General features: G+C 42.1%; 2 protein-coding genes across 3 annotated transcripts in view; one reads left to right on the forward strand and one right to left on the reverse strand.

Moving 5' to 3' along the window:
• Nucleotides 1-16,054, reverse strand: part of slc20a2 (solute carrier family 20 member 2) — a 42,049-nt gene that overhangs the window by 20,690 nt on the left and 5,305 nt on the right. The gene's annotated exons all lie outside the window — the stretch shown is intronic.
• The window catches only part of areg (amphiregulin), a 57,256-nt gene continuing 44,544 nt past the window's right edge, over nucleotides 3,343-16,054 (forward strand). Inside the window, exon 1 of the mRNA XM_070833629.1 lies at nucleotides 3,343-3,346. The gene's annotated coding sequence lies outside the window, so the exon portion shown is untranslated. The remainder of the gene's footprint in view (nucleotides 3,347-16,054) is intronic.

Consider the following 16,054-nt stretch of genomic DNA (forward strand, 5'->3'; position numbering starts at 1 on the left):
TCTCTCCTATTTTTCTTTTGTCTATGCCACATAATCAGAGTCATTTCATAGGGGTTAATGGCAGCACATTTCTTTCTATGGTTAAGCCAATTGGTTATGGGGAGCATTAAATGTAAACAGCTTGAAGGCCAAACTAGTACATTCTCTCAGCACGGACTGACTGCGTACTCCTCGTCGCGTGGGGGCAAGCAGCTCCTTTCTAAATAGCCCGGGGAAAGTTATGGCTCCCTCCTCCCGACCAAGAGCTCCATCTGGAACAGTTGAGGTCACATACTGCTCTCCTTTATCCTTTGCTGAACCACAACACGCGTATAAAAAAGATGATAATAATTTGTCTCTTGATAAGGCCCATGCAAGACCTCCCTGATTCAAAATCTACAACCTTAAGCGATAGAAAATTATTTAAGGGTTAGAAATCTAAAAAAGAATTCGACATGTTAATTTCCAGATCCAAGGCCCGTTCTTTTTGATACAGAGGGGAAGAGGTGCTCAGAGGTTGCCGAATCTCAAAGAGACTGAGTAAAAATTATGTGATACTTCACTGATCCCTGAAGGGAAATTCTCTTTCCGCTTACTTCCCTCTGGAGAGAGATCGGATCACAGGATGAGAACGAAGGATCAGTGCCCCTGGACTCAAACATTCAGGAGGTTTTCAGATGGAGGTTTCAGACTCTTCAGATGAAAGTCAATAAACGGGTGTCATGAACTCATGTCCATCAAGACAATTGCTACTAAAAGGTTAACCAAGTTAATAATTCATGACCAAACATAACAATACACTCCTGGATGGGATTTTATCTCTACCTGAAGCTCTACAGATCAATTGATTCCTTAAGTGCTTTATGTCACGTATAGTTGGCCCTAAAAGCAGATTGGTTTGACAGAAACATTAAAAAGAAATGCTACTTTATTTAGCCTGCACCAATATGCAGGAATTTAGAGGCTTTAGGGACTTTTAAGTAGCCCTGAATACTATTATCACCTCAACTATTACTCATTTGAATCATTATTGAATCATTTAAGAATTTCATATAATATTCTTTTTGTTTAAAAACCTGTCATACACTTCTGAGAATTGCTGTATAAAACAATATGTTTTTCAATCCATGCATTGTCGGTAGCAGCATTTGAAAGTCTAACACAAGACACCGTGTAAATGTTTAATCCGACAAACTCACTCCGCCGCAAGCAGAACCGCCCCACAGAGGAAACGGTTTGTGTCAAACACGTCACCGGAGAGAGCAGAGAGTACACCGCTTAAGTGAGAATGTGTGGAGTGTGAGATGGAGGAGAGGAAAGATGCGCATGAGTGACTTGAGTGTGGGCGTGTACACGAGTACCAGGCCTTTTTAATCAGGTCCACAATTTTCTAAACAGGGAAACTCAACATGACAGCTGCGGCTGGAGCTCGGTCCACTCTGAAGCCCCCGTCCTGCTGCAATACATGAACACCAGCTCACATAGCACCACTCCCATTTGTGCACATAAAAACTATTTTCTCCAGTGCTACAACGTGTAGTCTAGTGGTAACGTGCATCTTCTTATTGACTGCTGTGCTACAAAGGAGATCCAAACAGTTCCTCAGTCCCACAGGAATGTAAGAAAAGTTAACCAGTCTAAAGGAAATATAAAAAACAAACAAACAATGTGCTCCAGTTTCAATAGCCTTTGTCAGAGTTACAGGATACAGTCAGTATTTGCAGCGAAACCCAAAATCAGAGCAATCAGACAGCCGGCCAACTCCAGTACCTGTTCAACAGCAATGGCAGGAATATTCCTAATAATTCAACAGCAATAGATCAATATTTTGGGAAATATCTTATAAGGTTTCTCTCACAGGAGGAGAGTGGTAACAACAGGAGGAAACAGGCTGCTGGGTGTAGCTTCATATTTACCACACACAGACATGAGAATGGCATCTACTCTCTTGTCTAACTCTGGGCAAACACTTCCAAAGATCCAACTTTTCCTTTTATATCCATGTCTTTGGGGAGGCAGGAAACCCTGACAGCTAAACATAAATGTAAATCCTCCTTGTTAATCCTGGTTTGGTTCAAACCCAGAACTTCTTACCCTTGAAATCTATTTAGCAGACTTTATGTACAGAGCACAGACCACATAATACACTAGATACAATCTCATTGTACCCAGTACAATGACAATAAATGCTTTCTATTCTACACGAAATCATTTTCTTGTTCATATCACAACATCGAACATAAATAATGAACTTGAACCCTGCTCTCTCGTGTAGTAGCAGCACCTCCCACAAACGTGGTGACTGCACAGACAAAGCAAGTACTTTAGCTTTTACTTGGACATCCCTGTCATGTGCAGACCAGTCACCACCACCAACCTATGGACATTACACAGACTGCCAAATATAGACACAAGCAGACCGCAATCATATCCAAGCTGGAAGAAAGGTTAGAGACTGTGGTCAACAATACACCACACATCCAAAACAAAAACCTGTTTGCAACTCTCAACATCTGCCGTGTTAGCTGTAAGATTTGAAACACATCAAATTGTCTACTGCACAGCATGAACATGGAAACCTCAGCCTGCGAATGTTTATACATTCTCACAGATGAAGGGGTATAGGACCTTATGTCCTTGAATGGTAAGTCAACAATCCTGCCATGACTTGCTACATACATTGATCTGTACACACAGCACCCATTCACGGAACACAGTATGTGCACGAGATTCTGTTTCAGATTCATGCGCGTGATGCAAGTTAAACAGAGCTCATATGAAATGGATTTCTTGCAGATAGACTGGCCGTATGATATTCAGTAAGTTAGAGGAACCCTCAACGGTTCAGGCTACAAGTTGTGAGACTGTCTTTTCACTGGTCCAACGAATGACTCATTGGGACCTTGAAACTTCATTTGAAAGAAAAACATTATAAAAGCTTCATGAATAAATAGTGTAAAATACATTTCAAAAGGAGTTTCATAATATGTTACACAACCTGTGTGAAGGTTAACTTCTCTCTTTTTTGCCCCCACAAAAAAAAAAAAGTTTATTTTCTGTCATTAACTTTCAGGAATGATGCAACCAAAAACAAATCACTTGGAAAAAACCTCTCAGTAAGAGTTGTGTATAGGAAAACAGAGTTGGTAGCAGTGATCGACTGCTTCTTGGTACCTGGGTAGGAATGCACTACATGATAATGCTGCTTTTTTTGCTAGTTATCGGGATGCGGGGGAAAAAAGCAGAAGATGAAATGGTTGAATTTAATTTGAGAAACCAGAAGCAATGGGGCAAGGGGAAGATGTGACTGGTCTGCTCAAACAAACAATTTAGGAGACACGGTTGAGACAACTTACAGGGGGACAAAGTATGTCTTGGTTAGGAAATGCATAGGAAATACATGCATACATGGAAATACTACATGCCAGCTGCTATCACAACCATAGTTTACTTAAATGACCACTATGGACTTAACATACTGATAATGGGTCTGCTTGAAGCTGTTGGAGAGCCTTGTGCCCATTCCTAAAGTCAGTGGACCCACTTGACTGTCTGGAGGCTTCAGGATCACAACGAGACTATTGCATTAAGAACTTAACCAAACTAAGATAAAGTTCAGCTTTGATAAAGGTGTGAGGCAAGCAACTGATTGGCCTACACTGTGCAACACAGTGCTTCCATATTCTGCTCAGGTGCATCATTTCTGCACGAAATGTGTAAACGGCTGCTGTCCAAGGTGCTGATCCTGAGACCACCTGGGATGCGGGAGCTGTCCGAGGTGATTGCTGTTGATATTATTCATGACACAAAGACACATCCATGATTTTACTTTATGTATGAAGTATATATAGAAATATTTTAGTGTGGATACCTTGGATTAACAGTGTTTATATTGACAATTTATTATGATAGTGTTCTGGTGTTGTTAAAATGTCCTCCAATTAAATTTGTTGCATCAGAAATACTTTAGTTACCACTTTTGCAAACTCCATCCTTCACGACGAAATGCTACTACATCAACTGGGAATCCAGACGATGGGACATTGGTAACTTATTTATTATTTTATTATCTATTAGTCTTTATAGCTTTCCATTTTAGAAGCAGATGCTGCCTTTAGTGGCTTTTTTGAATTCATATCCCATTACTTTCACCATTTCTTACGGAAATCAGCTTTGTGAGATTTTCTATCTGCGAGTGGCTGTTGTGGCTCAGGAGGTAGAGCAGGTCGTACACTGTTAGTTGACAAGTCATTCCCCAGCTCCTCCCGTCCACATGTCGAAGTATATTTGAGCACTGACCCCCAAATTGCTCCCAATGGCCCGGCCAGTGCTTCGCATGTCAGTGGTGTGTGTGTGTGTGTGTGTGTGAGTGTGAGAGAGAGAGAGAAGGGCATATTTTAAGGTGCTTTGTCTGCTAAGGTAGAAAAGCAAAATATACTGTATGTGCAGTCCATTTACCATCACCAGTTACTTGGCTTGAAACAAACTGCCATCCTATCTACAAAAGCTACGCTAAATAAAAACACTTGAAAGTGACACACTGTGAGGGAACATGCTCTTGAGGATTATTTCTGGCAGACACATTTTCCTCCTGTGGTTGTCGGCTGGCAAACAGTACGCATAATGAGGACACTGACACAAAAGCACAACATGGGGAAACAAGACTAAAAAAACTAGGTCTTTGTGTTGTCTGTGCTCAAGTATGTAATTGTAGATGTCCACAGGACGATTTCAAGCTTTTAAAAAGCAAAACGTACTCAGAGAATATTAATATTTTTAACAGCTAACTGAAGATAATTTCAACTATTCAGCTACATCACAACCTGAGCTGAGCATTTCACCTGTTACAGCACTGACCTCTGAAAACATATGCTGTGTACTGTGACTGAAGACAAGCCTGTGTGCAAACTACTTGCTGTGATAATTTCTCTAATTGTTTGGCGCCGTTGCTGTGCAATGCTCATTAATCTGCCCGAGATGCCACTGCACCACAGCCACAGCTGGTGCAAAACACTGTGTCACGAGCTACAGTCTGCATTGACACGCGGCTGCACTATCCACGCACTGATTCACGCCCCCCGCCCCCCATCCCTCATCAACTAACCCTTCCTCTCAAGGCACATGCTGAAAGGACCAGAGCAAGAACATACATGCAGCGTCATGATGACTCACAGCAGCATCCTACCAGTTCTGGCTAATTGTTACACCTGAAGCATACGCAACTGCAGTCAGTGCCTCCAAGGACACAGGATGCTTAAATCTGCCGGATGGCTTATGAAGTTACAACAAAAAACAACAAGAGATATGGTTAACACAAAAAGAAAAACACAGAGACACACAGGCAGGCACGTAGGCAGACCTGAAACCCTGGAAATCAACTCCACTCACCTTTGTGTCTCCTCAATCAGTGGAAGGTGAGAAAGTGGTGGACATGAATGAATGTCAATGACAGAATGACTGTATTGGGGAGAAACACAGGCACAGAGAAACGGTGGGCTGAAAAAAACGAGAGGGAAAAAAAAGGACCAGGATTAAAATGGGGGTGAGCATGTGATTGACGGGAAATAAAATTATGAAGAAGAGAGTGGAGAACAACTGATGACAGGAGGAGAGGAGGAGTGAAAGGAAGGAGCAGGAGAGGCTTAGTGAGAAATCAGCAGGTTGTGGTGGTGTTGCAGGAGGTAGCGAGCTAACGAGAGAGACAGAGACAGAGAGAGAGAGCAGCGCACAGCCAGCTGAGTCTAGACTGCCTCTTAAAGGAAAGTATCCGCATTCACAGCACACACCAGCCAATGACGAATGTCGGAGAAGCCAGGGTGTACGGCTGACTGGCTGTCTGTGTGCAGAAAGGATGGACAGATGGAGAGGAGGCAGCCAATGACTGCGGAGGAGGATAACCAACTAGGGGGAGACGCGAGGGAGAGGCGGTGAGCCTGTGTGAGGATGCGTTTTGCAGCCGGTGAAAAGCATGCAGACGAATCAAGGGCATTCGGCGCCCTAGCATTCCCTCAGTTACTCTGGTCACAGCACAATACATGTCGCAGATAGATCAATAAAATATGGGCATTTTGGCTCCTATACGCTGATAAGACGTGTTCGGAGGGAAAGCAACAGTGCGATAGACTGTAGGAATGAGCTCTGGGTTACACAATCATCTATGATGCTTGATACTGCAAGTATTCAGCGTGATGAAATGAGCTCGGCCAGTTTGGGCCATTTTACTTGGTAACACAGAAGCCCATCACACAAGAACACACATTATCTCAACGCTGTTATTTGGCTACGATCCATCACCCATCGCTTGCTCGGCCACAATTGTCCCTTTCAAAAGACATGCTGAACAGTATGTCTCTATGTGACTTGGTTTCAGCTGGCAGAGACGGGGGCTCTTGTCGACACAATGAGGACCAGAGTCACTGCCGGCTCATCAGTGGCAAAATACAAAGCAAAGCCAGAGTCTTTTCAGCAGTTCACCAACACTCACTGATAATCCTACCAGAGGCATGACAAAAACTACCTGAGAGATATTAACAGGCCTTTCTAGTGAAATAGTCTAAGAGAGATAAAGCATGAGTTGAAGCTTCCTGGAAAGGTTTTGTTCTAAACTAGGATTGCAGCACATTTCTCTGGGCTTTTTAAATGGTTACGTTTTTCAAACTTTGGAAACTGGCTCAACCACTAACTACCTGCCTCACACAAATCCTGTTTCTTGTCTGACCTCCACAATCTTTGCACTGTTTTAAGCACATACTTCAAAACGCTCATTACTCACGTACACCCATGAAGCTAAGGCAATGTCTGGTGCCACTGGACAGTTCAGGTCCTGTTCTCTTCGTTCTCACATACTGTGCAAGGACTAGAGTGGGGGCGAGAAATTCATTTGTCCAGTACTGTTCAGTGGTCTGATCTTGTGTTTGTTTGAATTCTTGTGGTTTCTCCTCTATCGTCTCTCACTCACTCTCCCTTTCTGTCCCCCAACTGGCCCTGCCTGCTAAAAAGCCTATCTGCGTCAGCTGCACCTGCTGCCTCCGACTCTGTGCTTCGCAGCGGGGAGGCGCTGTCTCCTAGAACCAAAACACACACGTACACACACACTGTGCAGTGTTGAGATCAGTCAGCCTCCACGGGCAGGAGGGGGGTCGCTTAAGAATGACAACAACAGCGCGCATGGCTGCAAAGAGCATGTCGTTTTCAACACCATCTTCAAAGGCCCCTCACACATTTCCATAAATCCTCAAACTCATTCTATTTTCTCTCCACCGCTGTGGGTCTGCATTGCAGCACTAAATCAGGTTGTCAAGAAGCAAGTAACTCTGGTAATCCTTCAGATTGCTTCTGACGGCCATTACAGGCACACAGGCAGTCTGTCAAAAATGAATGTGGGGCTGCAGCTAAATCAATAGCTTTCACTAGACTTCTTTGGCTGATTTGCCCTGGAGGAGATGGGGGATCATCATCCTGCTGTCTCCTCAACATCACTTAAGTCCCAGGGCAGCAGAGAAACATCTCAGACCACAATCCCTCCTTGGAGACAATCGCCTCTTAACATCGTGCTTTATCCATATTTATTATCCCTTCACCGTTTATTTCGCTTTGACACAAGAACTGACAGCATTTGGTGTCTGTATTAGTTTCAAATGTAATTTTGGTGTCACAAGTTTTTTTTTGTGGATATATGTTTGGATTAAAACTGGATTAAAATATCGTAAGCATTTATGAAAAGATACTGCTTTTATGGACAATAAAAATAAACATCTGATTCTACTGGAAACACACTGTTGATTAAATAGACTGATGAATGGATTTTGTGTCATTGGCACTCTCTCACCACCTTCGGCTTGTTTTCCAGAAAGAGTAGCTGCAGCCACAGTGGCAGCTAATGGGGATCCAAATAAATAAACAATAATAAACAACAATAAAGTTAAGCAGCCACTTGTCACTCGGAGTTAACTATGTGCATCAGTTTAAGCACTGACAATCTCTCAGGGCTCTATAAGGTGGATTTCTACTGCAGAACCTTCCTACTTAAGAGTACTTTACACTCCTATAACACTGTCAGACTTGTGTGGCTCCCTCTACAAGCTTCATACAACTTTTCACATACGCAGCAGTACTTCTGCATCTTTAAAGAGACTTTGATGTTCAAAATCCACACACTTCCGCTTTACATATTGTTACATTCCTAGCATGCTAATATTTACCACTGAATACTTACAATATTTTATCGCTACCTGATGAGACCTCTGTCACATTAGTGTTCACTGTCTATGACGTGAAAGCCACTCAGTCGTCTTCAGTGCCAATGTCAGTCTCAAATGCCATAGACTGAAGTATCTGAGCCTGTAGCAACACTAAAGCAGGCCGCGTTACAACAGCAAACAATCGAGCTCCCCTCTGGCTTTCAGTGTTGGGTAAGCCTTATGTTTAAATACTCTTTTAAGGTCAGCTCTCTCTGGTTTCAGTGGAGACTGTGCACGGGTTTGACTCCCTCACCCCGAAATGGCAAAGTGACTGAAGCGACTCCTCCCTATCAGAGTGTCTGTACAACTGTTTTAAGTAACTGAGACAGACACAGTCTACTGTCCTTGTTTGTGTTGGTTTCTAAAAAGGGTCATAGAAGGACACTAATCTACAGAGATACAACATGAATCCTGAAACATACGCCGATATTATTTGATTGAACATTTAAAGACATTCATCCTTAGGATTTCAACAAAAAGTCTCCATTCTTAGTTAATAAATCTGGGATTTGAAATCATTCTCCAGAAATGTCCAGCTGAGAGCATGCGTGCATACACACACACACACACAATGCATTAAAACCACTAAGGCTAAAATAGCAGCAACACAAAGGATGTAAGCTTTTAGGCTGGCAGAAACTATTAGTCATCTCCTAGAATAAACCAGCTCACAACAGGGATCCTAATTGACCAATCAAACTGTGCCTGAAAGATGAATATAGAGCCAACTACTTTATTACTAACAGCAAGAGGGCCGGTGCTGTTGGCTAACCTTCACATCACAGGACTACCGACACAATTAGGCTTGGTACCTACCAACAATTGTGGCTTTTTGAGGCTGGAGCCCGGCTTTCTGCCCTTTCTGCCTTCTGTCTCCATGTTTCTGAGTGTGGGAGTCATCTTACCCTTGACCCTCTCTCTGTTTTCCTCTCCACTCTCAACCCCCTCCCAGAATCAGCTTTAGCCGGACAGTTCCAGTTCTCTTCCACGAATCAGCATAGGTGCCCAATAGCAAAGCGTGTCCCCTTCAACCGTGTCCTTCCTCCTCTTCTTTCCTCCTCCGCTTACCCCTCTCGATCTCTCTTCATCTTCTGTGTGGAAATGGAGAAATGTTGACCTGGCTCTGTACTCGCAAAGCACTGCCAGGACCTCCAACCTACCTACCTCTTTCTCGACTGCTGAGACTGATAATCTACTGTTGGCATGCTCTGTGGTATTAAAATTGTGTTACTGGGGCAAAGTGGGTGCCGGCATTAGTGACTGGTGAAAAACGCAGCACAAAAAAAGAGCGAGAGACTCAGAGGAAAGTGAGGTACCAACATGATTAATGTTGTTTTAGGCTGCATCCACAGTAATGGGGATAAAAGCATCTTGTCATCTGTTTTGGCCTTTCATACACACCACGATGCTGACTGGCCAATGCAATCTAAACAAAACTGTTCTCCAAAGAGGAGATTTTGTAATAGCTTACAAAAAATTATTTATCCCCCTTTGATGGACATCGATGGACATTATTCATATTCATGTAGTTTTTCGGTGACTGATTATCAGCCGAGGAAAGCTCGATATATTGGTAGTATCCTGCATGTGGAGCAGTAGGAGGTAAAAGGTTGAGGACGGACACAATTAGACTCATTAACAGAGTTTAAAGTATCAGCATTGGTGTGGATATGACTGTCACATTATTAAGTGAGATTCCTCTCACTCAACTCCTCAACTCTATATGCAACTACAATATAACAAACATTTGTGATCTCGTATCTACGTGCCCCCACGTAAGGTTAAAAGATGAGTATGGAAGGAGAAAGAGAGAGAGTGAGAGAGCAGGAGGGGGAGAGCGCGCTCTCCTAAGCTGGATCTAGTGGCCTATGCCCTCCTGCTCTTAATCCTGGCTTCCAGCACATGACCCAGCTAACAGTATTATGGAGCGCTTTGATTAGACCTGCTGCTGTGCGCACGTAGTGGGAGACGTGGCGGCGGTGGGGGAACATGGGGTCCTTTGCTCTGCCACCACTTTACAGGAATGCCAGGCCTCGGCACAGACACATACGTACGCACACACAACCCCACCTTTAACCTCAGTGTACACAGCGGAAGAAAAGACACGAGGCCGGACGGATTAGGCCTGCGAGTCAGTGAGTCAGCGGATTACCCCGGCGCTGTTATTCTAGGTGAAAACTAAGAGTAATGCTCAAAAACGTGCTGCTAGCATTAGCTGTGGCCGATAGGCCGCAGAATGAGTTTCAGGAATGGCACTTAGAGCGGTCACAACAGGGAGGGGAATTTCACATGACAACTTCAGCAGTTGACCTTAATCGCATCAAGGGGTCTCGCAAGGGAGACATTTATTTTTACGTTTTGCAATTGATAGAAAAAAAACAACCTAAAAAAAACAACAACTAGGGCTTAGTATTGAAAGTCAATCCTTATTATCACCAATTATCAGAAAGGAAAAAATGTCAGCACTGAATTTGAGACCAGATTTCCTGATTTTGATCTTAATTTTGTTCATTTCATACTAGTTTATCCTCACTACAGTAAAGGTAGTGTTTTAGTAACTATCCTGCAACTTTGACACGTGGCCATCTGTTACTGTAGAATTAACAACAATTTCTGTTGCACTCTTACAATATCAAGCAAAATGGAGGGAAATAAAGCTGGTCAGGTTTGCAAACATTACTGTGGAGAATAAACTGTGCTGGGAATTCAGCACAGCACGTCTTCACCATGGGAGATTAACTGTATGTTGTATTCCCACTGAGGTAGATATGTCTGCTATGTCCATACAGTGTTTGTACAACTTTTTTTTTTTTGCACAGGGAACCACATCAAGTAGATTTTTCAAGACTGGGGATATTGTGTCCATTCTAGCTGTAAGATTTCTGAACTACAGAAACTCAGTTTCTATCTTCATCATTCTTCTGGGAGGGAAACTGAGCAGTCCACAGGCAGGTACCCGACAGTGAACAAATTTGTGCAGCAGCAGAATTACAATCCTGAATCCAGGACTGTCGGAGTAAAAATGTTGCTGTTGTTGGATCCATGCAGCTTCATCTGCTACTACTACTTCTGAAGGATGAATGAGCTAATCTTAAAATTACATAGCACACACTTTCTGACCAGTGTTATCTATCATGTGTTTACACATTGTGTCGCACACTTACAGCACATGGTGTACTTTTTTGCATGTGTGGCAAGTTTGCAAATCAGGTTACAACTAGTTCACAATACATATCAAATTAAATCTGGAGGGTTTTGTTCTCCCGTACTCAAAAACTGTGATGTAATCAAACAAACAAAGGAACTTTGAAAATAATGTCTATGGTATTACTCTAGTTCTGTCCATCAGCTGATAAGCTTGCCTGCAAAACCCCACCACTCCAGACTATTAAACAAAATGCTTTAATGCGGCTGTTGTACTGACTCCAAGGAGAGATATTTTGGGGACAGCGTCGTTTGAGGCTGTGTGTGGCATGTGCTACTTTCTTTGTGTCTGAGTGCTGTCGCAGCATGCCTGATGCTGAAGGAAACTCATTGTGACAAGTGGTCTGCTGATGTTCCGGTGATGGAGGGTAGATGGGGAGGAGGGTGGGTTTGCCTGGGTCACCTCTAATCCTGTCGGGATAAATCATTTCCTTGTGACTGTTCCACCCATCGCTTAAGAACACCATCTTACCCCACCAGGAGGGGGCACAATGAAGCTCGGATCCCCTCGGATTTCTGCCACAACAATTTTAAACGTATTTCTATTGCTATAAATGCCATTTAGAGCCTAAACACTTCATGTACTGCAATTGCAACAGCAAGAGGTTACTGCTGTCTCTTTCAGTTTATCTTACTCCACCCTCCTGCAAGCTGTAGGCTGCAGTCGCATTCAGGAAAATCTTGCTGGGATATACAGCCACCTCTATTGAAGTAATCCACCATTTATATACACTTGTACATTTCATTTTTTCCCTGACATGACTTTATAAGGACCCACTCGTTGCTTCTCCATTAAACATAGTTCAATTATAGCAGAATGGAGTATGAAGAAATCACTTTATCTCCAGCTAGATGCATCCCCCTCCACTCCAAGTTTCAATTTGTCTCGTCGCTGCCACACATCAGAGCATAATGAGAAGCAAGATAAAGCTGCAGTAAAACAAACAAGATAAACAAGCAAACAAATAAGACATTTTGATGTGATTTGAGGAAACTATCAAACTACATTTTTTCTAACAAATATTTTGAATGTGATTTAAATTGCTTTAATTTTTTAATTTTAATTTGCTTTAATTGCTTTAAAAAGAACAAGCCTCGTTTCTACTTTAATTGAAACAGATAAAATCATGCACTTATTTGTTGCTGAGGACTTGAAATAGTAAATTACTAAATAACATTCAAATAATAATGAAGCTGCATATTTGTCCACATAGTAATAATTACAAACTGACAAACAATGATTTGATTACTCATGACACCTAATGGTGACACGCTCTTTATGCTCCTTAAGCTTTCACCTTCAGCTTATTAAAGACACTGTTAATTATGCAAGGTATAATTAAATTCACGGCATACTATTTGAAAATAACACAATTTCCGTATAAAAATGATAGTTCAGCCAAAAGGCAACAGGAAAAAAAAAAAAGCATCCTATCATATATTTTGTAAGCCACGAACAGAAGTGTTTATGTGTAAAGATTATGTTGACAGGTTTGTTGACTACAGTTCAGGCTGAAGCTGGGTAAGCCTTCTCAGCATTTCTGGGGCAGGGGGTGGTCACTTACCGTAGAGCCTTAGCAGGGCTGGAATGTGTGAAGCATTATGAAGATGTCATCACCTGTTCAGTACAGGGAACCCTGAAGATTTTCAGCTATATCTAATCCTCGTCTCTCACAGTTTATTGTCCTGACGTTACCCTAGAAGAGCATTTATGCTCAAGGACAGGACCTGTTCATTCTGTACACACTCCGCTTGCAGTGTTCTCCCCAGGGTTTCTTGTAGTACAGAAGTATTTTTGGTGCATTTTCCAGGCTCTGTTCCAAAATGCTTTTGGTTTCTATGTTTGGATTATCATAGATCTAAAGAGGACCAATTATACAATTCACTATTATTAAAAAGGAGGGAAACCTGTATTATACCACTAATCATATCCTCCACTCCATGCTCTGATGCTCTGATTAATTGTTCTTATATACACACTATATTAGGCAGTCTCCGCTTGTTAAAGCGTAACAGTGTGACTCAGTGCAGTCATCGTATGTGATCACAATACTATTTCCTCAACACTGTATAATTAAATGTCACACTGGTAGTCACAATTAAGTCACATTGGTAGTCACAATTAAGTCACATAGGCAAAATCACACATATAATCTACTTAAAAATCCTGCACATTAATGCTTTAACTTTCACACTATTGGACAAATTATTGAGTAAAACAAAGATGGTGAATAAGAACATTGGTTCAAATATGCTATGGCCCAGTTTGGTCAGTGACACAGATCATACAAATGGTGAGACGTTACCTGAACTGATTCATTTCTCTATTATGTAACCATACATCTAATCAACTCAATCCGTATGTAGATTCTATCAGACAATGGGGTGACACAGAAACACCACAATAACCTTACCAGAAACCACAAACCATGAGCTTGTTGATAAGCTTATCCTGTCTATCAAATTAGGTAATGTCGCTGGTCAGCACAATGAGAAAAAAAAACCCAAAAACATATCAATAGCAAAAGCAAAAGTGGCAAGCATACAAGTGAAGATCTTCAATTACAGTATGGACATGCAGGAGAGCTCAGGGTTGTTTGACTAGGGAACCAACTAAACTGTCAAATGATAAGTCACAGTAGCTATACTAACCATTTAAAGTGTCAAAAATGAGTAACAGTAATTCAGACAAACTCTACAGAATCACTGTCACCTGATATCCTGACATCTGTCCACTGGCATGACAGATCTGCATCAGCTAACAGCACATTTGTCAACTGAAAAATGTGCAAACTGTACATGACAAATGACAGATTTGTGTCAACTATCTGAGAGTCAAGTTAACACATACCTTTGTTTTACTCTTATCTTGAGAATCATTTACATTTGAGCATGCCATTGTCCTATGTAGCTCGTCCTCCACCCTGCAAGGTGGCCTCTGGATAGATACCACAGGACTGCATCTGACAAACTGCGCCCACCTTCCAGCGAGGAGGTGTCACATATCCACCACTTGCTCTTGTTGCTAAAGGCAGTAGGGAGGAGGAATGATTTGGCTAGAAATAGCAGTGTCACATGAGTGTGTGCAGTGACCAGTCAGCCAGCTGCTCATCCTTACATGGAGCACTGCCACATCCGTACAATTAAACGCAATCAGGCCGTAACACTATCAACACAACAGTGTGGACCAGTGCAGACATGTCGATCATTCATCTCTGAGGCCTGTCACACCTTCACCACTCTCCACAGTAAAACTATGCGAGCCAGTTAAAATGGGCACGTGAGCTCACACGAGTTCAAACATCATGATTTCTACAAACTCAGAGGAACTTTCACACACAGACAAAAGACAGCCCTGAAACTTCTTTCTCATGAGAGAAAATGAAAAGCAGACGCCTTGTTTATAAGGTTGTCTGCACAGTAATTGAGGAAAGAGTACACATAATTTTATGTTCACACTGAAATCTCCATTTCCAAATCATCTCCTTCGCAAGAGCTTCTCGCACTGCTGAATTTAATCATTCAAGAGAGAAAAAAAGAGACAAGCAATTATTTCTATTTTCACAAAAATAACAAAAAGGGAGAGAAGTAATCCATACTGTAATATTTAGTCATTAAAGATAATGTGAAGTATTTTTTGTCTGTATTGTGCAGCCCACCCACAGTTTTCCTGAGCAAAAAAGGACATTTGGAGGTAATTTGTAGGCAAGACAGGCATAGATTTGTATCCACAAAGTGCAAAATAACAATGTGTCATTTACATGACCTGACTGATCATCCCAAATGCCAAGAATAACTTTCCCCTCGTTTCTTCCAGTATTTCCTTGAGCACTTTGCCATTAAACATTTTCCAAAACCGCAAAACTGCCCCCGTGCCTTAGTGGCAAAAATATATTCATTAAAGTCAAGCAAGCTCGAGGTGCTCCTGAACAAATGTACTTGAGTGAAAAGAACAGGAAAGTAATGTCCATTCTACTTCCAATAAATAAAACCACAATGCCTCACAGTTCAGCTCTAAGCTTGTCATTAGCATAGTTAACACCAGGCCAGCACCCAAACAAGAGACGCTCTGTGTGACAACGCTTTGATACAGACCCTGCCGCTTACAGAAGGCCACCAGAAACACTACAAAACAGCTCTCATGGCCCGAGTGGAGAGGACAAACACAGCCAAAAACACACAATAGGTCAGAGAAAACGATTCGACTGGCATAAGCACTCAGACGCTAACTAGGGTAATAAATGCCTAATTGTTTACATGTACGTTGGTATGAGCTTCCTTTTTGTGGGCAGAATCTAGAGGTTTTTGTCTTTAAGGAGGCCATAACTTAAAAGTATAGAGATTTTCTTGTGTGCGTCAACCTTCCCCATTTAAGTGAGGGTCTCTCACTTCAAAGCAACCAAGACAAAAAAAAAAGTACCAGGAAGCCTACGGCCCCCAGTGTGATTAAACGAGTGAGTCAATGCTAACTGTAAATGCTGATACTTGTCAAGAAGATGAAGAAAAAAATACCACATTCATTCTGTGAGGACATGTCGGTAAAAAAATATCTGAGTATTATGGAGCTATTAAGGCTCACTTTTGGGTAAAAGAAGAATGCAGGCCTACATGACAGTGGTAATAGGAGGACA

Source organism: Pempheris klunzingeri, chromosome 7, assembly GCF_042242105.1.
Source record: "Pempheris klunzingeri isolate RE-2024b chromosome 7, fPemKlu1.hap1, whole genome shotgun sequence".
Lineage (NCBI taxonomy): Eukaryota > Metazoa > Chordata > Actinopteri > Acropomatiformes > Pempheridae > Pempheris > Pempheris klunzingeri.